This window comes from Oncorhynchus masou, chromosome 32 (assembly GCF_036934945.1).
Source record: "Oncorhynchus masou masou isolate Uvic2021 chromosome 32, UVic_Omas_1.1, whole genome shotgun sequence".
Lineage (NCBI taxonomy): Eukaryota > Metazoa > Chordata > Actinopteri > Salmoniformes > Salmonidae > Oncorhynchus > Oncorhynchus masou.
Window position 1 is genome coordinate 49,342,787 of NC_088243.1, and position 23,046 is coordinate 49,365,832.

The window sequence follows — 23,046 nt, forward strand, 5'->3', positions numbered from 1 at the left end:
GTTGGGGAAAAAACCAACTGATATCCAGCCAATCTCCACTGATTGGAAATCGTTGAATCGTTCACTTTAACTAAGTAGTAAATTGACTTCCAACCATTTTTAATGTGGATCATTTGGTTAACGTCCAAACGTGAGGGTAGGTAGCAACACATCTGCCATGCTGATCCTCAACACTGGAGCTCTCCAGGGGTGCGTGCTCAGTCACCTCCTGCAATCCCTGTTCACACACAACAGCATGGCCAGGCACGACTCCAACACCATCATTAAGTTTGCAGACGACACAACAGTGGTAGGCCTGATCACCGACAATGACGAGACAGCCTGTAGGGAGGAGGTCAGAGACCTAGCCGTGTGGTGCCAGAATAACAACCTATCCATCAACGTAACCAAGACTAAGGAGATGATTATGGACTACAGGAAAAAGCCTAAAACTAAAAAGATTTGGCATGGGTCCTGAGATCCTCAAAGGATTCTACATCTGCACCATCGAGAGCATCCAAAGCTGCCTGCCATCCAGGACCTCTACACCAGACTATTCTCTCTACCCTGCATGGCAAGCAGTACCGGAGTGCCAAGTCTAGGACAAAAAGGCTTCTCAACAGTTTTTACCCCCAAGCTATAAGACTCCTGAACAGGTAACCAAATGATTACCCTGACTATTTGCATTGTGTGCCGCCCCCAAACCCCTCTTTTTCTACTACTGCTACTCTATGTTCATCATATATGCATAGTCACCTTAATAACCATACCTACATGTACATACTTCCTCAATAAGCGTGACTAACTGGTGTCTGTATATAGCCTTGCTACTCTTATTTTCAAATGTATTTTTACTGTCGTTTTATTTCTTTACTTACCTATACACACACACACACACACACACACACACACCCTTTTTCACACTATTGGTTAGAGCCTGTAAGTAAGTATTTCACTGTAAGGTCTACACCTGTTGTATTCAGCGCACGTGACTAATAAACTTTGATTTGATTTCTTTGTACCAATGTGACAATTTAAACTTTTCCACATACCTACATACAGCAACACTTTCAGGTTAAGTAAAGTGTAATTCCCAAATAGCCTATACAGGTGTGATTTATCATTAACATTGATTAATCATTTAATTAAATTTGCTTTTGCAAAATCATTCACGTTCAACTCCCACATTACTGATCCTGTATTGATGGTTCATTAACATATTTAAATAGATAAAAATCATCTTTGAAGCTTCCACTGACTAGTTACCCAAATGTTACCCAAATGTAATAAAATGTTTTAGTAATGTGCAAGCTGTTAGAGGGGGTGGTTCCCAGTCCCCCGCTAATTAGTGAACCCTCCCCCACAAAAGGATTGATCACTGACCTCAGCAGCGATACAAACCATAAATTATGCCATTAGAGGAAACACATCAGACATTCTAAATAACGCCCTCCAAATCAACCATCGCGCACAGGCATTGTACAGCTTCTCTCCACTCTAGCCCTTATGTATCGCCATCAGAGATTGGCATCGGTCCAGTACCTCAGTGTTCAGCAGAAGCATGTGCTCGAAATAGCTGATATGAAGGGACAAGTGGAGAGAACCGACGATCTAATGACTAAATCAGGAAATGAAAACATTCTGCTAGCCGAGGAACTGTGTTTGAAAACTGAACAATTAAAAGTAATTGCAAATACTTATGACGGTGAACGAGCACAAACACTTCAACAAAATAGTTTTCTAAAGGAACAACTCAATTTAGCCTGAAATAAATACATTGTAGTACACTCCAAACTAGATAAATCTGTTGAGTTATCTACAAACAGGAGCGCGTAATTTGATAACATGCAGGCATAGACGTTATTCAAAGCAATATTGTTCTAGGCCAAATGTTGCAAACCAAATACAATCAGAAAATTATTCCAATGGCTTTAAGTTGGATGACAAACCAGCAGAACTCATGGAAGTCGCTGACGAAATTAATGATGAGAGAACTCATGTGATGAAGATGGAAATATTGATTTCTAAGCAAGCGGAGGAAATCTGATCACTTAAAACCTGTTTGGGATAGGGGCAGCATTTTCACGTTCGGATGAAAAGCATGCCCAGAGTAAACTTCCTGCTACTCAGGCCCAGAAGCTAATATATGCATATTATTAGTATTATTGGATAGAAAACACTCGGAAGTTTCTAAAACTGTTTGAATGATGTCTGTGAGTATAACAGAACTCATATGGCAGGCGAAAACCTGAGAAAAATCCAACCAGGAAGTCGGAAATCTGAGGTTTGTAGTTTTTCAATTAATTGTATATCGAATATACAGTGTCTATGGGGACAAATTGCACTTCCTAATGCTTCCACTAGATGTGGATAGTCTTTAGAACATTGTTTGAGGCTTCTACTTTGAAGTGGGGGCGAATGAGAGCTGATTAAGTAAGAGGTCTGGCAGAGTGGCATGAGCTGATCATGCGTGCACCCTTGAGAGCAACCTGTTTTTCCATTCCATTTCTAAAGACAAGGAAATTCTCCGGTTGGAACATTATTGAAGATCTATGTTAAAGATCTAAAGATTGATTCTATACATCGTTTGACATGTTTCTACGAACTGAATTATAACTTTTTGAACTTTTCGTCTGAACTTTCGCCTGGACTTGCCCGTGCCTCGTGAATTTGGATTTGTTTACTAAACGCGCGAACAAAAAGAGGTATTTGGACATAAATTATGGACATTATCGAACAAAACAAACATTTATTGTGGAACTGGGATTCCTGGGAGTGCATTCTGATGAAGATCATCAAAGGAAAGTGAATATTTATAACGCTATTTCTGACTTTTGTTGACTCCACAACATGGCGGGTATCTACATGGCTTGTTTTTGTGACTGAACACAAGCTTTTTTGAAATCTGACACAGCGGTTGCATTAAGGAGAAGCTTATCTATAATTATGTGCATAATACTTGTATCTTTTTTCAATGTATATTATGAGTATTTCTGTAAATTGATGTGGCTCTCTGAAAATTTGCCTGATGTTGTCGAGGCACAACATTACTGACCACAAAGCGCCAATGTAAACAGAGATTTTTGGATATAAATATGAACTTTATCGAACAAAACATACATGTATTGTGCAACATGAAATCCTATGAGTGCCATCTGATGGAAAAAAGGTTAGTGATTCATTTTCTCTCTATTTCTGATTTTTGTGACTCCTCTTTGGCTGGAAAATGGCTATATGAGTTTTTGTGACTAGGCTCTTGACCTAACATAATCATATGGTGTGCTTTTTCTGTAAAGCCTTTTTGAAACCGGACACGATGGGTAGATTAACAAGAAGTTAAGCTTTAATTTGGTGTATTGCACTTGTGAATGTATGAAAGTTAAATATTTCAAAGAAATGTTTTTGAATTTTGCGCTCTACCTTTTCAGCAGATGTTGTCGAGGGGTTCCGCTAGCCCTAACACATTTTAATCTCTCGCTCAGTATTCAAGACCTCTACCTGCAAACCATTACAGTTAAGTATGAGGCTGAATGGAGCAAGTGCGACACTCACATGTCTAAAATCAGTACTCCAAGTGCCCAAGTGGACTCTGCTATGCAGCAGCATATCACCCTTAGGTACATTCTGGAGGATTTCCAGAACGGTCACACGCTACAGAAGACAAAAGAAGGTTTCAGACTTTGCCTCCCTCATGTGTCCCTCAGTCTTCTCCTCTTGGCCATTTGGAACAGAGTAACATGGCACCCCTTCGACAACAAAGCCAAAGCTTGGCTTCTCCTCTTGGCCTTTCACCCCCAATTTCCCCACAGGATGAAGCCAACCCTCTCTGCCTGCTTAGCACGGAACGCTTTGACAAACTCGTCAAAAACTTCCCCACCTTTGACCCCGTTCCAGGTCAGCCAAACGACACATTCCAAGCTGACAGAGGACACATTGGATGGCTACCCGAATGCTACGGGTTCTGACAGGCTTTACCTGTTGAAGCGAACATAGTATAGACACGTGACAAGGTTTATTCCTTTATAACAGCAACACGTGCAAAACGACTACACTAAACTTTTTTTTGTTTTGAATTTTACCCCTTTTTCTCCCCAATTTTGTGGTATCCAATTGTTTAATAGCTACTATCTTGTCTCATTGCTACAACTCCCGTACGGGCTAGGGAGAGACGAAGGCTGAAAGTCATGCGTCCTCCGATACGCAACCCAACCAAGCCGCACTGCTTCTTAACTTCTTGAAACTCCCCATCCCGGATCCGGGTTTGTGACTAAAGCCTCAGGCTCATTAGCATAACGCAACGTTAACGATTTCTGAAAATCGCAAATAAAATGAAAATAATGTGTCTGCTCTCAAGCTTAGCCTTTTCTTAACAACACTGTCATCTCAGATTTTCAAAATATGCTTTTGAACCATAGAAAGCTAGCATAGCATTTTGAGTAGCATTTAGCACGCAACATTTTCACAAAAACCAGATAACCAAATAAATAAAATCATTTACCTTTGAAGAGCTTCTGATGTTTTCAATGAGGAGACTCTCAGTTGCATACCAAATGCGCAGTTTTTCCTGAAAGCGTCTGTGTGTAGGAGAAATCGTTCCGTTTTCTACATTGCGTCTGGCTACCGAAACGAACCGAAAATTCAGTCACCTACAACGTAAAACTTTTTCCGGATTAACTACATAATATCGACCGAAACATGGCAAACGTTGTTTGGAATCAACCTCAAGGTGTTTTTTCACATATCTCTTCATTGATATGCAGTTCATGGAAGCTTGCTTTCCTCTCTGTATCCCATGGAAAAATACTGGCAGGTGACTTTTGCGCACCAATTTCGGCGCAGGACACCGGGCGGACACCTGGTAAATGTGGTCTCTTATGGTCAATCTTCCAATGATCTGCCTACAAATACGTCACAATGCTGCAGACACCTTGGGGAAACGACAGAAAGGGCAGGCTCATTCCTCTCGCATTCACAGCCATATAAGGAGACAATGGAAAACAGAGCCTCAAAAATCCTGCTCATTTCCTGGATGCCATCTCATCTTGGTTTTGCCTGAAGCTCACGTTCTAGGGCACGCACAGAAAATATATTGGTAGTTCTGGACACGTCAGAGTGTTTTCTTTCGAATGCTATCAATTATATGCATAGTCGAGCATCTTTTTGTGACAAAATATCTTGTTTAAAACGGGAACGTTTTTCATCCAAAAATGAAATAGCGCCCCCAGAGCATCAACAGGTTAACACAGTGCGCATCCAACCCGGAAGCCAGCCGCACCAATGTGTCAGAGGAAACACCATGCACCTGGCAACCTTGGTTAGCGTGCACTGCGCCCGGCCCAGCTCAGGAGTCGCAGGTGCGCGATGAGACAAGGATATCCCTACCGGCCGAACCCTCCCTAACCCGGACGACGCTAGGCCAATTGTGCGTCGCCCCACGGACCTCCCGGTCGCGGCCAGTTATGACAGAGCCTGAGCGCGAACCCAGAGTCTCTGGTGGCACAGCCTTTAACCAAGGCGCCACCCGGGACACTACACTAAACTTGCTACAACTTTGAAATTAGAATTCAGTGGTTCTGCGAATCGCAAACACGACAGCTCCCTGGCTAACACTTTCAAACAAGCTTGAAATGAACACCCACAAGCTTACTGTCATAGGCTTCGTTGAGCTTACTTTGGCCTACTCACTGAAAGGGGAATGGAAGAGCTGTTACCAATCAAACAAATGTTTCTGTTGAACATGTATCCCACCTCCATTTACCTACCTGGGCCCTACATCCCATGTTGGCTTGCCTATCTTACAACCCAGAGAGCTTGCAAGCACAGCTTATGAGGCATCAAAAGCAAGCAACGCTAAGAGCCCTGACATCTCCGTTTTGAAGATTGACCAGGAGCACAGGTATTGGAGCTTTGAGAGATGACGCACAACAACGGTTTCTACCACGAAACCCCTATACCAAATAACTGTATAGTACTTTGCTATCAAAACGACTACAGCTACAATTGACCTGATCGCTACTTTCCTGCACCCAACACACACAAAGTGTCAGAGCAAAAGGGTAACAAAAAGGTTCAAGGATGATCAAAACGTAGACAAATGTTCTCTAGAAGTTCTGTTACGTGAAATTTGAGAAAAGGGAAAAAGTCACAAGGACTAGACGGGGAATTGTCGAACAACAGATCCACAGGAAAGAACACCCTTAGCAAGGACGTTAAAAATCTAATTCGAGACCCTATCCAGGGCCTGCCCGATCAAGAAACAAGCCCACAGGCTTTGTCCATAGACTGTGATACAAGGGTTGCAAAGAAAGAGGTCAAAAGCTTCGCAAAAGACACGTCCACTGAAAACCCGACAAGTCGATCTTCCTTTACCTTGAACAGAAATGTCACTACACGTCGTTGCGAACAACCACTCCACTTTGTGGGGAATAAGACCACTGAACGCAACTCAAAACGCCTATACCTGGAAACAGTCCTGGCGGACTGCTTAACGCGTCTTGTGCTAATTGATTCGGGTTCGATAATATCGCTCATCTCTCAAATATTGTTCAAGGATCTCAAAAGGGCTTTGAAGCAAAATTAATATTGGTTAACTGCTTATGGCTGGGGGGCAGTATTGAGTAGCTTGGATGAATAAAGTGTCCAGAGTAAACTGCCTGCAACTCAGGCCCAGAAGCTAAGATATGCATATTATTAGTAGATTTGGATAGAAAACACTCTGAAGTTTCTAAAACTGTTTGAACGATGTCTGTGAGTACAACAGAACTCATATGGCAGGCAAAAACCTGAGAAAAAATCCAAACAGGAAGTCGGAAATCTGAGGTTTGTAAGTCTTTGCCTATCCAAGATACAGTGTACCTTTGGTCCGATTGCACATCCTAAGGCTTCCACTAGATGTAAACAGTCAGGCTACTACTGTGAATGGGGAGCGAATAAGAGCTGTTTGAGGTCTGGCAGAACGCCATGAGCTAAGTCATGCACATGGCCGTGAGAGCGAGCTGCGTTTCATTGCATACCTAAAGACAAAGGAATTGTCCGGTTGAAACATTATTGAAGATTCATGTTAAAAACATACTAAAGATTGATTCTATACATCATTTGACATGTTTCTACGAACTGTAATATGACTTTTTTGACATTGTCTGGACTAAGTGCCTGCGCCTCGTGAATTTGGATTTGTGAACTAAACGCGAACAAAAATCAGGTATTTGGACATAAATGAGGGACTTTATCGAACAAAACAAACATTTATTGTGGGACTGGGATTCCTGGGTGTGCATTCCGATGAAGATCAAAGGTAAGTGAGCGCTGTACTCAGATTATTGCAAAATCACCGGATGTTTTGGAAGCAAAACATTACTGCACATAACGCGTCAATGTAAACTGAGATTTTTGGATATAAATATAAACTTTATCAAACAAAACATACATGTATTGTGTAACATGAAGTCCTATGAGTGTCATCTGATGAAGATCATCAAAGGTTAGTGGTTGATTTTATCTCTATTTCTGCTTTTTGTGAGTCCTCTCTTTAGCTGGAAAAATGGCTGTGTTTTTCTGTGACTAGGCACTGACCTAACATAATCGCATGGTATGCTTTCGTCGTAAAGCCTTTTTGAAATCGGACACTGTGGTGGGATTAACAACGATTTTAAATGGTTGTATAATACTTGTATGTTTGAGGAATTTCTATTATGAGATTCTGTTGTTTGAATTTGGCGCCCTGCACTTTCACTGGCTGGATTTCAGCCGTAAGAAGTTAAAAGCGGAACGATGCGACACCATACTTCAAGGTTTCACTCAGACTACCTCGTCTCTCACATTGAGACTCATGCTGATTCTACACTTTCAGGACGTATCTCTTGTTCACCCTGTGTATGTTACCAGCCTCGAATCTGAACCCCTGCTACTCAGTGCAGAATTGATGGATCGTTTTCTCCCACTGATTGATTGGAAAACCAACCACATATGGTCACAGGTCACACTGCCATTTACTCTGACCACGCTGTCTTCTCCTGACGCTAGCTGCAACACAGTTATCCACGAGGGTATCTATCAAAATCAAATCAAATTGTATTTGTCACATACACATGGTTAGCAGATGTTAACATGAGTGAAGCAAAATGCTTGTGCTTCTAGTTCCGACAGTGCAGTAATATCTAACAAGTAATCTAACAATTTTCCAACTACCTAATACACACAAATCTAAAGGGGTGAATGAGAATATGTACATGTACAATATGTAAATATATGTATGAGCGGTGGCTGAGCGGCACAGGCAAGGTGCAATAGATGGTATAAAATACAGTATATACATATTATATGAGTAATGTAAGATATGTAAACATTATTAAAGTTCCATCATTTAAAGTGACATTGTTTAAAGTGACTAGTGATGCATTTATTAAAGAGTCTCAATGTAAGCAGCAGCCTCTCTGAGTTAGTGATTGCTGTTTAACAGTCTGATGTTCTTGAGGTAGAGACTGAAAAACAGCTTCTAAGTTACAGCTTTGATGCATCTGTACTGACCTCGCTTTCTGGATGGTAGTGGTGTGAACAGGCAGTAGCCCAGGTGGTTGATGTCCTTGACTTTCTTTTTGGACTTCCTTTGACATCGGGAGTTGTAGATGTCAATGAGGGCAGGTAGTTTGCCCACTGGTGATGTGTTGAGGGCAGTGCAGTTGCTGTACCAGGTGGTGAAACAGCCCGACAGGCATTTGATTGTAAGGAATTCTAGGTCAGGTGAGCAGAAGGACTTAATTCCTTAAGTTCCTGTATGAATACACCATGAGTTGTTAATCATTAAGAAGAATACAGGCTCCTCAACGGGGATAACTTTATAATATGTCTAAGATATTATTGAGGTGTACCACACTGGTCATAAAAAAGTCCAGTGGACTATCCACCTCCAAAGCAAATGGCGAAAATAGTAATTCCTTGCCGTGTGTAATTTCAATTGCAATGGAACTAGTAAAATGCTCTAATCATGTGTTCGAGTACGGTAACATTTCAGAATAAATGGGTAGGATAACTGGTCCCTTTGAGTACTAGTACCAATGCCAGCACAGTCAGTCCAGCCACAATCAGTAAGAAGGTTGTCAAATTGCTATTGATAACAGTGACAGAGGTAGTAGTCACAAAGATTCAAACATGTGTTAGGGAATCTCCAGAACACTCTTCTAATGGTTAACACACATGCAACTAATAAATAGAACCCTCCATTCGGGAGGGAATTTATTAGAAGTCATGAACCATGATCACACCTCATGCGACTGGTTCAGTGCTTATAGAGTATTACCGTCATGAGTAACATAGCTATGAAATAGACTTCTTCATACCTATCACCACTACAAGGGTGTAAGACACATTGACGTGTAGTAAAACTACTACAGGTCCCCTTAAGGGTCCGAACAAAATACCAGCCTTGGTAAAGTTGTAAATGTGGCCATTGACTCTACAGCTACAGTACTCACTAGTTACTCCACATAGGTCATCCCTGTAGACTGCTCGAAGCTGGTGCCTTACAGCTGTAGACGTATATCATGTAGTTATCAACTTAGGATGGTGCCCTAAGCAACACGCCACAAATTAGGAACGCCCTAGAAATGACATTAGACACAATGCCATGATAGGGTCATTTTGCCAAGACCTTGGACGTATATAGAATACAGTCCAATTAGATGATTAAGGTGTGATAACCTTTTGTTTATGCTTTTATTCCTTTTTGTTTCATTATATTTCCTTTGACACTTAGGAAGTGATAGAGCCCAAGACAAGTTCCCCATACAACCATCACTTAGTGCCACAATGCCGCTTATTTGGGAAGTAATGTAATTATTTATTTTGTGAGTGTTTGTGCGTTGATAACATCTGCCTATGTTACTGCCCAGATCTACCAGCCTGGACGACCGGAACGGCGATCCCAATCCGGACATCCGCTGCCCATCCAAGCAGTTGAAAGGATCCGTGGGTACTTAAAGAACAATCCTGTCAAATGTGTTACTAATTTGTGATGTAACTAACAACATAACTGTATCTCTGAATGTGTATATTTCCCAGTTGTCAGGTTCACATCCAAATGTTGGGGAACTTATATGATTAAAATTAAATAAACTATTTGTGAAAATATAAAATGTGATGTTATGTCACGCCTTGGTCTTAGTATTTTGTGTTTTAGTTTATTAGTTAGTCAGGCCAGGGTGTGACATGGGTTTATTGTTTGTTGTATTCGTAGTTTGTTTTTTTAGTTATTGGGATTGTAGCTGATTAGGGGTGTGTGTTACTTAGGTTTGGCTGCCTGAGGCGGTTCTCAATCAGAGTCAGGTGATTCTCGTTGTCTCTGATTGGGAACCGTATTTAGGTAGCCTGGGTTTCGCTTTGTATTTCGTGGGTGATTGTTCCTGTCTCTGTGTTAGTTTCACCAGTCAGGCTGTAATAGGTTTCTCGTTCCGTTTGTTGTTTTGTATTTATTAGTTATTTCATGTATAGTTCGTTTGTTTGTTTCTCTAATAAACATGAGTAACCTACACGCTGCATTTTGGTCCGACTTTCTTGCGACAAACGAAGAACGCCGTTACAGAATCACCCACCACACTCGGACCGAGCAGCGTGTTAACAGGCAGGAGCTACACGAGAGGCAACAGAAGCAGCTTCAGTGGGAGAGGCTACACCATTTGGAGAATTGGACATGGGAGGAGGAACTGGACGGAAAAGGACCCTGGGCTCAGCCTGGTGAATATCGCCGCCCCAAGGAGGAATTAGACGCGGCTAAAGCGGAGAGGCGCTGGTATGAGGAGGCAGCACGGCAACGTGGATGGAAGCCCGAAAAGCAGCCCCAAAAATTTCTTGGGGGGGGCTATCAGGGAGTATGGCTGCGTCAGGTAGGAGACCTGCGCAATCTCCCTGTGCTTATCGGGGGGCTAGAGAGACCGGGCAGGCACTGTGTTATGCAGTGGTGCGCACGGTGTCCCCAGTGCGGATGCATAGCCCGGTGCGGTATATTTCAGCTCCGCGTATCGGCCGGGCTAGATTGAGCGTCGAGCCAAATGCCATGAAGCCGGCTCTACGCATCCGGTCCCCAGTGCGTCTCCTTGGGCCGGCTTACATGGCACCAGCCTTGCGCTCGGAGTCTCCGGTTCGCCTACATAGCCCAGTGCGGGCTATTTCTCCTCACAGCACTGGCAGGGCAACTGAGAGTATTCAACCAGGTAAGGTTGGGCAGGCTCGGTGCTCAAGAGCTCCAGTGCGCCTGCACGGTCCGGTCTATCCAGTACCACCTCCACACCCCAGCCCTCCAGTAGCAGCTCCCCGCACTAGGCTTCCTGTGCGTGTCCTCGGCCAAATACCACCAGTGCCAGCACCACGCATCAGGCCTTCAGTGCGCCTCGCCTGTTCAGCGCAGCCAGCGCTTTCTCCCTCTCCTGCGCTGTCGGAGTCTCCCGCCTGTTCAGCGGTTCTAGAGCCTTCCTCCTCTACAGCGCTGCCGGAGCCTCCTGCCTGTATGGAGCAGCCAGAGCTGCCAGTCTGCATGGAGCAGCTAGAGCTGCCAGTCTACATGGAGCATCCAGTGTTGCCAGCCTGCATGGAGCAGCTAGAGCTGCCAGTCTGCATGGGGCAGCCAGAGCTGTCAGTCTGCTTGGAGCAGCCAGAGTTGCCAGTCTGCATGGATTTGCCAGTCTGCATGGAGTTGCCAGTCTGCATGGAGCTGCCAATCTGCAAGGAGCTGCCAGTCTGCATGGAGCAGCTAGAGCTGCCAGTCTGCAAGGAGCTGCCAGTCTGCATGAAGCAGCCAGAGCTGCCAGTCTGCATGGAGCAGCTAGAGCTGCCAGTCTGCAAGGAGTTGCCAGTCTGCATGGAGCAGCCAGAGCTGCCAGTCTGCCTGGAGCAGCTAGAGCTGCCAGTCTGCAAGGAGCTGCCAGTCTACATGGAGCAGCTAGAGCTGCCAGTCTGCAAGGAGCTGCCAGTCTGCATGGAGCAGCCAGAGCTGCCAGTCTGCATGGAGCAGCCAGAGCCGCTAGTCAGCATGGAGCAGCCAGAGCCGTCAGTCAGCATGAAGCAGCCAGAGCCGTCAGTCAGCATGAAGCAGCCAGAGCATTCAGTCTGCCAGGATCTGCCAGTCAGCCAGACTCTTCCAGATCTGCCAGTCAGCCAGACTCTTCCAGATCTGCCAGTCAGCCAGACTCTTCCAGATCCGTCAGACAGCCAGACTCTTCCAGATCCGCCAGTCAGCCAGACTCTTCCAGATCCGTCAGACAGCCAGACACTTCCAGATCTGCGAGACAGCCAGACTCTTCCAGATCTGCCAGACAGCCAGACTCTTCCAGATCTGCCAGACAGCCAGACTCTTCCAGATCTGCCAGTCAGCCAGACTCTTCCAGATCTGCCAGTCAGCCAGACTCTTCCAGATCTGCCAGTCAGCCAGACTCTTCCAGATCTGCCAGTCAGCGAGACTCTTCCAGATCTGCCAGTCAACCAGACTCTTCCAGATCTGCCAGTCAAACAGACTCTTCCAGATCTGCCAGTCAACCAGACTCTTCCAGATCTGCCAGTCAACCAGACTCTTCCAGATCTGCCAGTCAACCAGACTCTTCCAGATCTGCCAGTCAACCAGACTCTTCCAGATCCGCCAGTCAGCCAGGATCTGCCAGATCTGCTAGTCAGCCAGGATCCGCCAGTCGGCCAGGATCTGCCAGTCAGCCAGGATCCGCCAGTCGGCCAGGATCTGCCAGTCAGCCAAGATCCGCCAGTCAGCCAGGATCAGCCAGGATCCGCCAGTCAGTCAGGATCTGCCAGATCTGCTAGTCAGCCAGGATCCGCCAGTCGGCCAGGATCTGCCAGTCAGCCAGGATCCGCCAGTAAGCCAGGATCTGCCAGATCTGCTAGTCAGCCAGGATCCGCCAGTCGGCCAGGATCTGCCAGTCGGCCAGGATCCGCCAGTCGGCCAGGATCCGCTAGTCGGCCAGGATCCGCCAGTCGGCCAGGATCCCCCAGTCGGCCAGGATCCGCCAGTCGGCCAGGATCCGCCAGTCGGCCAGGATCCGCCAGTCAGTCAGGATCCGCCAGTCAGCCAGGATCCGCCAGTCAGCCAGGATCTGCCGGATTCAACTGCCTGGCTGGGCTTCATCTCAGTACTGGGCTTCTTCTCAGTACTGGGCTTCTTCTCAGTCCCGAGCTGCCCCTCAGTCCCGAGCTGCCCCTCAGTCCCGAGCTGCCCCTCAGTCACGAGCTGCCCCCCAGTCACGAGCTGCTCCTCTGTTATGTAGGGTTCTGGGTGAGGACTATTCGGCCATGGTCAGCGGTGAGGGTGGATTATCCCAGGACGCGAAGGGGAGGAACAATGACATTTATGAAGTGGGGTCCACGTCCGGAGCCGGAACCGCCACCATGGACAGACGCCCACCCGGACCCTCCCTATGGCTTTGAGGTGCGTTCGGGAGTCCGCACCTTAGGGGGGTTCTGTCACGCCTTGGTCTTAGTATTTTGTGTTTTAGTTTATTAGTTAGTCAGGCCAGGGTGTGACATGGGTTTATTGTTTGTTGTATTCGTAGTGGGGTTTTTTAGTTATTGGGATTGTAGCTGATTAGGGGTGTGTGTTACTTAGGTTTGGCTGCCTGAGGCGGTTCTCAATCAGAGTCAGGTGATTCTCATTGTCTCTAATTGGGAACCGTATTTAGGTAGCCTGGGTTTCGCTTTGTATTTCGTGGGTGATTGTTCCTGTCTCTGTGTTAGTTTCACCAGTCAGGCTGTAATAGGTTTCTCGTTCCGTTTGTTGTTTTGTATTTATTAGTTATTTCATGTATAGTTCGTTTGTTTGTTTCTCTAATAAACATGAGTAACCTACACGCTGCATTTCGGTCCGACTTTTCTTGCGACAAACGAAGAACGCCGTTACATGTTAGCCTTCTAAAGGAGATAATTGTTTTTCATATAAAGTCTTAACCAGTCAGTGACCACACCCACATGAGCACAGACATTATGTCGGTGTCATGGAATGACCCCTTGTCCCAGAGTGCATAAAACCCACTTCTAGCTAAATTACAATTAGACCAGCAGGACCGACAGCGTGAGCTGTTAGGTACAAAATGGTTAGAAACTCTAAAACTTTCTTGAGTGAAGAAGATGAAGACTACACAGGAACATTCAGTCTGCAGTTGTTTAAGTACTTTAGTCTAAACTCGACCGAGAACCACTGGGTGGTACTCTGAAAGATCCATTCTAAAGGACATTTCCCTATCAAACGACCATTGGTACATCTGATGTATCAATTATAACAGGGCTACAACTACGAAAGACAGATCTCTGGGGAATTTACAACCAGAGACTTCTGATTAATTACTCTCCACAGAAAATGGACTGGGCGATTTCAACAGAGAAAGACGATGAGACATTCAAGCGTAAATATGAACATTGCAATTATTTTTTAATGAGCAGCCGTTCATGTGTAAAGTATTAGCATTTCCATGAGCATAGTTATCAACTGTATGTAGTTGGTCCCTTCTGTCTTTCCTGCTCTTTATCTGTCCCCAACCCTTTCCATTATCTACCAAGCCATCATATCGGGTTTAGTCCACGAGGGGATTTTCATTGCATTATGCAGTAGTCAGTGTGTAAGCTATTCTGTTTGTGAGTTTATGTAATTCTGTGTGATTATTTTTGTTAGCTAGTAAATAAATAAATAAAGAAATAATTTATGCTAGGGTTTGTGCAGATATCCAAGGATTTTGTGACATTCAGAATAAGACTGATAGAATGTAACAATTCATTAATGACTGATTGATAAGAGATCTATCTAGGAGTTAATTCAGAAAACAGTAACTCGTTAAAGAAACTTTTTCCGTGGTCCCCCAAGATTGCTAATGAGTTAATTGTTACAGTATTAATTTTGTCATCGTAATGATTACAAAGTTACAAATACTTGCTTTTGCACTACTCATAGCATCTACGCAAACAGTAAAATGCAAACACTAAACAAGTTGTAGGTGAATTCAGAATTTATGTTAAGTTTGCCACTTTATTCATTGTTAATATTAAATTAATATTAATGTCAGACAACAGTGTGTTGGCTAAAACTGGGCTGGATCTCCAGAGTATGCCATGTGGTTAGGCATAGCCTAGTGGGTGCTAACATAAAATTAGAATGAATAGAACGGATTTCCCCTCATTGTATTTCTTTGGGTTCTAAGCTAAGCGTATCTTGACAGGGCTGCGTTAGGGGAGGAAGCAGGGAGCTGCTGTCCGGACATGGCAGGGAAGTGCAGCAGGCCAATGTTGAGCAGGGGAAGGCCCTTGTACGCTGACAGAGGGTAGAAGTTCTACATAATCTCCTGCTCTGCTCCTGCTCTGGAACCACAGTCTCACTCAGGTCGTGTAGGTCATGTAAGGGCAACAGACTGGAGACCGTGTCTCAAATGGGTTCTCAAATGGTATGGTCTATTCTAGTCTAATTCTGATAGAAAATGATCCGTTTTCTAGTACATTTGTTGTTAGACAGTCATTTACACTTTAATCCAGATAGTGGTGGAAACTCCAGCCTCAAAGCCGACCAGACAGGATATCGTTAATGATCTTAAAAATGCAAGTGTGTCAACTCGAGCTCTGACACTCAGTTAATTTGTACCCTGTTGAAAATAGACAAATAAGGAGAGTGTAGTTGTCACGTTCTGACCTTAGTTCCTTTGTTTTGTCTTTGTTTAAGTAAAGTCATGGCGTGAGTTGGGGTGGGCAGTCTATGTTCCTTTTTTCTATAATTTGGGATTTCTGTGTTTGGCCTGGTATGGTTCAGCTGTCAATTGTTGTCCCGGATTGAGAACCACACTTAGGTAGCCTGGTTTCACTTTTGAATTGTGGGTGATTATTTTCCTTGTCAGTGTTTGTTCCACACAGAACTGTTTTGGTTTTGTTATTTCACGTTGTCATTTATTGTTTTGTTCAGTGTTCATTATTCTTATTTAACAATATGGACACTTACCATGCTGCGCATTGGTCCTCCAATCCTTCCTACTACTTCTCCTCGTCAGAGGAGACAACCGTTACAGTAGTGGAGAGTTGCAGTGCCAACGTGACATGTCAGCGTGACAAACTATATAGTGTTCAGCGAAATAACAACACAATGTCAAATACAGGTAACCTAGTCAAAAAATGTATATCCAATCATATTAACCATTACTCTCTTGTGGGAATTCCACTAATGGTCTGTAGGTAGCCATATGTAGCCAAAAGTACCGTGGTTGCTCCACTAAAAGTGGAGATCATTTTTGGTTTAGTACGATAACCTGTATCACCACTTCATTGCTCCAGACAAGCGCAAGTAGGAGTTCGAGCACTGATTATGCTTTTGCACCGATTATGCTTTTGTGTCCTACTGTGTCTCTAACTGACAATGAATGGGCGACATAAACCTAAATAGAAACTGATCGTTGTGCACAACTTCAGTATTACTTACAAAAACTGTTATTACACTAAGGTTTTTATTAATTTATTTTGTTAGGATTATTTTGCTCATACTGTAGTACTGTAGCCCACTCCCGACCAGTCACATTGTACAGTGCCTGAGTGGTGTGAATGTCTAAGACACGGCATAGCAGTCAAAGATGTGTTGCTAAAGATGCTGGTTCAATTTATGTTCCTCCCTCGACTGGGAGACCCATTAGATGACTGTAGGTTTTTGGTTTCTCTCCGTCTAAAAACAGATATAAATAATTCTAAATTACAAACTGGCTTTATTTACAAATTAGTAACAATGTCTCAATTTTACGTTATTTGAAATCAAAATCTTTTCCCAAAAATAATTTTTTAAACAAAGTGATTATTATTATTATTATTAATTTAGAGTTACATAAAATGGGATTGTCAATGGGTCTCTCACGTGACGGTTGAGCTAACGTAGGCTAATGTGCTTAGCATGAGGCTGTAAGTAGCAAAAAAAATAAATCCCAGGACGTAGACATTTCTGATATTGGCAGAAAGCTTACATTTTTGTTAATCCAACTGAACTGTCCAATTTACAGTAGCTATTACAGTGAAAGAATACCATGCTATTGTTTAAGGAGCGTGCACAGTTTTGAACTTGAAAAGTTATAAATAAACAAATTAGGCACATTCAGGCAGTCTTGATACATAATTTTGAACAGACATGCAATGGTTCTTTGGATCAGTCTAAAACGTTGCACATACACTCCTGCCATCTATTGGCCAAAATCTAAATTGCACTTGGGCTGGAATAATACATTATGGCCATTTTCCTTCATTTCAAAGATGATGGTACAATTTTGTTTTACAATTTAATTAAAAGGTCATTTGTATTACCTTTTACCAGATCTAATATGTTATATTATCCTACATTATTTTCACATTTCCACAGACTTCAAAGTGTTTCCTTTCAAATGATATCAAGAATATGCATATCCCTGCTTCAGGACCTAAGCTACATGCAGCTAGATTTGGGTATGTAATTTTCGTCTAAAATTGAAAAAGGGGCTGATCCTAAGAGGGTCATTGCAACAATAATGGCCCTGACCAGGAAAACGTTCCCGCTGTTCTTTGTGCCAGTCTGCACGTTCAATCTAAAACAAATGTAACTAATAATGGCATCTTTATGCTTTCATTAAAAAAAATATTGATACAAATACTCTTTCAAAATGCCAATGTTTATTTAGTTATGGCTCCATAACGAATTACCATGGGAATAAAATATCACTGAATTACAGAAATATCGGAGCAAAGTTGTCTAATGAAGGTAAACAAATGGTTGCTTACCGGAAAAAAACTATTTCAAACACACATGGGCACGTTGTCCAGGGTCATTATGGCCATTAGCATGGAGCTGGACAATAGACTTGCCTAGAAGGAGGGTAGGGGGGAATTCTATCCTCAAATGTATTTCTTAGTTAGGTTGGCTGTATCACAACCGGCCGTGGTTGGTTACAATTTCAGTTTAATCCAAGACAAAACAAATAATACAACAAAAAGTATTATTATTATTATGTATCACATCCAACCATTATTGGGAGTCCCATAGGGCGTCGCACAATTGGCCCAGTGATTCTCTCCCTCTAAAAACATAAATAAATGTTTTGGCTTTTACAAATATTATGTTGGCCTTAATTCAGATTACTCTATTCGCTCACTTTAGTTTTGGTGGTGCAAAAAGTGCAAACAAATCCCAGAACAACAGCAAAGGACCTTGTGAAGATGCGGGAGGAAACGGGTACAAAGTATCTACAGTGCCTTGCGAAAGTATTCGGCCCCCTTGAACTTTGCGACATTTTGCCACATTTCAGGCTTCAAACATAAAGATATAAAACTGTATTTTTTTGTGAAGAATCAACAACAAGTGGGACACAATCATGAAGTTTGCATGCCCAATTTTTCAGTTTTTGATTTGTAAAAAAGTTTGAAATATCCAATAAATGTCGTTCCACTTTATGATTGTGTCCCACTTGTTGTTGATTCTTCACAAAAAAATACAGTTTTATATCTTTATGTTTGAAGCCTGAAATGTGGCAAAAGGTCGCAAAGTTCAAGGGGGCCGAATACTTTCGCAAGGCACTGTATATCCACAGTAAAACGAGTCCTATATCGACATAACCTGAAAGTCTGCTCAGCAAGGAAGAAGTCGCTGCTCCAAAACCACCATAAAAAAGACAGACTACGGTTTGCAACTGAACATGGAGACAAAGATCATACTTTTTGGATTAAGGTCCTCTGGTCTGATGAAACAAAAATAGAACTGTTTGGCCAAAGAACACCATCCCAACCGTGAAGCACGGGGGTGGCAGCATCATGTTGTGAGGGTGCTTTGCTGCAAGAGGGACTGGTGCACTACACAAAATAGATGGCTTCATGAGGAAGAAAAATCATGTGGATATATTGAAGCAACATCTCAAGACATCAGTCAGGAAGTTAAAGCTTAGTCGCAAATGGGTCTTCCAAATGGACAATGACCCCAAACATACTTCCAAAGTTGTGGCAAACAAAGTCAAGGTATTGGAGTGGCCATCATAAGGCCCTGACCTCAATCCTATAGACAATCTGTGGGCAGAACTGAAAAAGCATGTGCGAGCAACGAGGCCTAAAAACCTGACTCAGACTGCACAACGAGGATGAGGAAATGATTTGCTCTTTGGGGTAACTTTATCAAAAACAAGTGATATCACAAAAAAAATGTCTGGACTCTTCAATAACAATCCATTTACATAAAAAAATGTAGGTTTGGTTGTGAAAAGGAAAACGTATTTAATAAGGAAAGGAAGAATCTTTCAGGACCCAAACACAGATAGGTAAGTTGCACAATTATTCTCTTACCTAGAACTTTATATTTTCAACCTGATTACAATTATAATATTCACGATATGACTGCCAATATAAGTGAGTTATGGCTTAATTACGGAAATGCACAGTAAACGGTGACTTCAATAAATTGTTGGCAGCCATGATTGTGCAAATTCTATTCCACATATGTTTTCTTTCAGAACAATAAGGAATTGTCTAGTCATAGTAATTGCCTTTAAGTCTCAGGCATGCGCCCCTGACACTAGGGATGAGTTATTATACCCTAATTTACTTAGTAACACATTTGACTTTTGTCCCACTGTGTCTGCTGAGTAAGGCTTACTTTGGTGCTTTGGTGTAGTCCTTGGCTTGGTAGTACTTCTCTCCCATCTGCGCCACTGGCGACAGACAGACAGAGATATTGATGAGCACATGTACACACACACAAGTGATGATTTTTTATATATTTTTTAATTGCCCCTCCAGCCCAGGTAGAACTCACTCCGGTGGCTTTTCATGCGAGGACACTTGTATTTCTTGAACTGAGCCACAGCGCTGCTGAGCAAAGCAATGATGAGCACTTGTGTGTCATATATATATATAAATAAAAGAGCAAATCAGACTGTCACACAGACAGACTCTCAAACACACACAAACACAATTTGCTTGGAATAGGGACATGAAATAGGCATAAATGGATTAGCAGGTAATAAAGGCATACATGTAAGTCATTCAGTGATAATAAGGTATAGGCTATAGATCAAACAATTATATGGACATTTGTATCAATCTGAGGAAGCAGCAGAATATTTCTTGAAGTAGCTTTTGGCAAAATAAACCAAGTTAAACCAAGAAGAATCAGTATCTGCTTGGCCTAATAATCCTATATCCGATTAGAATTTCTTAATTTCCTCCTTTGTCATAGGAGAGAACTTTGTTCTTAGAAATCATGTACCGGCTGTAGTTCATGGTATTCTTACTAAAAGTGAATCATCTATAACCAGATACTGCCTTACATCCCAAAGAGAGGGATGTCTTTGGCCCTAAACAAAATGTGTTTCAGACCTGGCAAAATGCTAACACTTAAATATTCAAACCTCAGCATTCATGGAGCAAACCTGAAAATTCCAAGTCAAAACCAGTCATTTTCAGTTCTTAATGTTACAGTATTTGCAGTATCATCAAATTGCATCAAAATGTTGAATTGGATGTGCTTAGTGGTTTTATTCATTGTCACACACCATAAAACTTGACCTGAGAACCTTGCAGGGCTTCTTCCACTGTAAGTCAGTGAATTTACCATGAGGTTTAGAACTTGGTATCTATTAACCTACCGTAGGTCTACACTCATTGACTTTGCATGCGCTATCCTGTGCATCAATGTGTAGCCTTTGTGCCCTGAGAGAGGCTTCAGAGTTTGTAGAACATGACAATGTTTGTGCCGTGGTGAATGAGTGAGTGAATGAATAAACATGCACTAACCGAGTGGGGATCATCCTTCTCTTTCACTTGCAGTGCCAGGATGCCTCCTTTCTTAGACTGTTCTTAGACAGCATTCTTGGTTTCACGCCTAAACATCATATCTGTACACACAAGTTTAAACACAAAAATATTAACTTTCATTACCTAGTATTATCAAAAATTGGTGTAGAGTTGGTCATACTCACTCCTGTGGCCCTGTCTCCAGGCTCTCTGGGTCGGGATAACAAAACAGTCTCTTAACAGATGATAACTGTCATGAGTGGGGATGCATGTGTGTAAGCTTGAATGATTGTACTGTCTTGTAAATGACAGCCTTCTGCGTCACACATGCATTGCCAAACCTCATGGGCACAAAGGTGAGTTTCTTGCTGCTTGTGTTCCTGGGCATCAAACAGGTCACCAAAGGACTGGAACCTGGGAGTGAGGAAATGGGTGAAGATTGGTTATATTAAGGATGGCTTCAGGGAAGAATGGAAGTGAAGTGGGAATTGACCTCTTACTGCTTTGACATCCAAGCATTCTGCTCAAACGCCAGCTCTGCTAATCTTCGTCTTGCACAAATCAATATGCTTCCTGAACTGAGCGATGGCATCCAAAGGTGTGTTGTGTTGGAAGCATAGTCGACAGATCTGAAAACGGAAAATATTTGTATGTTAAACATGTAACCCAACCGGTTTACTTGTGCACACAAGATTATAGCAAACTGTATATGTAGCACAACGTCTGCATTACAGTTCATAATGATCCAAAATACCTTGTAGTTTATGAATCCATCATGTTGGGCTCTCAGCTCATGTACAAGGCTGTAGGCAGTCCTGTAGTACTAGGATCGCAAATAGTACTAATGACGTGTTGCACGGTTATCGGAAATACATACATTCACTAGAGGGATGCATTGTAAGACTGGTAATTTACAAGACACAAGCCAGCAGAGCTGAATTGGACTTAATAGAGTCCATTCTGTGTATCATGCTTGAGTTCACTGAAGAATGCAATCTTAAACTGGTGTCTCACAAACAGCAACAACCAAATGCACAAGTTGATGACACTGCATTAGCTTTGCTCCAACTTTATAGTCAATGATAATATGAACTGCATGGAGAAGCTTGGAAAGCACTTGGCAGATTCATTTATTAACATAGTGGTGGTTGTGAATACCATGTGAATACCATTGTCAGCGCCGTGTGTATAGGTGGCAGGGAAGTCAGGCGCAGGAGAGTCAAAATGGAGTGTAAATGGAGTCTTTTAATAAATGTCCACGGAACATGCTCCATAACACTAAAAGTACAGACATGAACAAACATGGGTACGAGGACCTGTCGCGCATCAACACAACAAATAAACAACACTGACAATAAAACAATCTCTGACAAAGACATGAGGGGAAACAGAGGGTTAAATAAATATAGGGTAATAAATGGGATTGAAAACAGGTGTGTGGGAAGACAAGACAAAACCAATGGAAAATGAAAAATGGATCAATGATGGCTAGAAGACCGATGACGTCGAACACTGAGCACCGCCCGAACAAGGAGAGGCAATGACTTCAGCAGAAGTCGTGACAACCATGGAAAACATACACAATATACTTCCATGACTCACCTGATGAGTTGTTTTAATGAGGAATTATTTGTGGGATTTGACCCTCCTAATCTGTGCATTAGGAGGTCTGCACTCTTAGAACACATTTTTCAGCCTGCATAAAAAAATAAGAACATAATCTTACTACACTTGCCTACGATGCTCGTCGGGTGTGGCAGGGCTTGCAAACTATTACAGACTACAAAAGGTAAGCACAGACGCGATCTGCCCAGTGACACGAGCCTACCAGATGAGCTAAATATGCTCGCTTTGAATATGCATGAGAGCATCAGCTGTTCCGGACGACTGTGTTTACGCTCTCCGCAGCCGATGTGAGTAAGACCTTTAATAAACAGGTCAACATTCACAAGGCCGCAGGGCCAGAAGGTTTACCAGGATGTGTACTCTGAGCATGCACTGACCAACAAGTGTCTTCACGGACATTTTCAACCTCTCCCTGTCTGAGTCTGTAATGCCAACATGTTTTAAGCAGACCACGATAGTCCCTGTGCCCAAGAACACGTCTGCAGCCATGAATTGCTTTGAAAGGCTGGTCATGACTCACATAAACACCATTATCCCAGACCCTCTCCAATTTGCATACGCCACAATCACTATTGCACTCCACCCTGCCCTTTCCCACCTGGACAAAAGGAACACCTATGTGAGAATGCTGTTCATTGACTACAGCTCAGCGGTCAACACCGTAGTGCCCTCAAAGCTCATCACTAAGCTAAG

The 23,046-nt window shown here is 42.9% G+C and overlaps 1 long non-coding RNA gene across 2 annotated transcripts; it reads right to left on the reverse strand.

Moving 5' to 3' along the window:
- Positions 1 to 19,751: 19,751 nt before the first annotated feature.
- Positions 19,752 to 21,329, reverse strand: LOC135527014 (uncharacterized). Of its 2 annotated transcripts, XR_010453383.1 has the most exons (4): positions 21,228 to 21,329; positions 20,913 to 21,141; positions 20,728 to 20,828; positions 19,752 to 19,800 (listed from the first exon to the last, which is right to left on the reverse strand). It is a non-coding gene; the product is annotated as an uncharacterized LOC135527014 (long non-coding RNA). The 2 variants fall into 2 exon arrangements; XR_010453382.1 differs by lacking the exon at positions 19,752 to 19,800 and having other exon boundaries at positions 20,398 to 20,828.
- Positions 21,330 to 23,046: the final 1,717 nt, after the last annotated feature.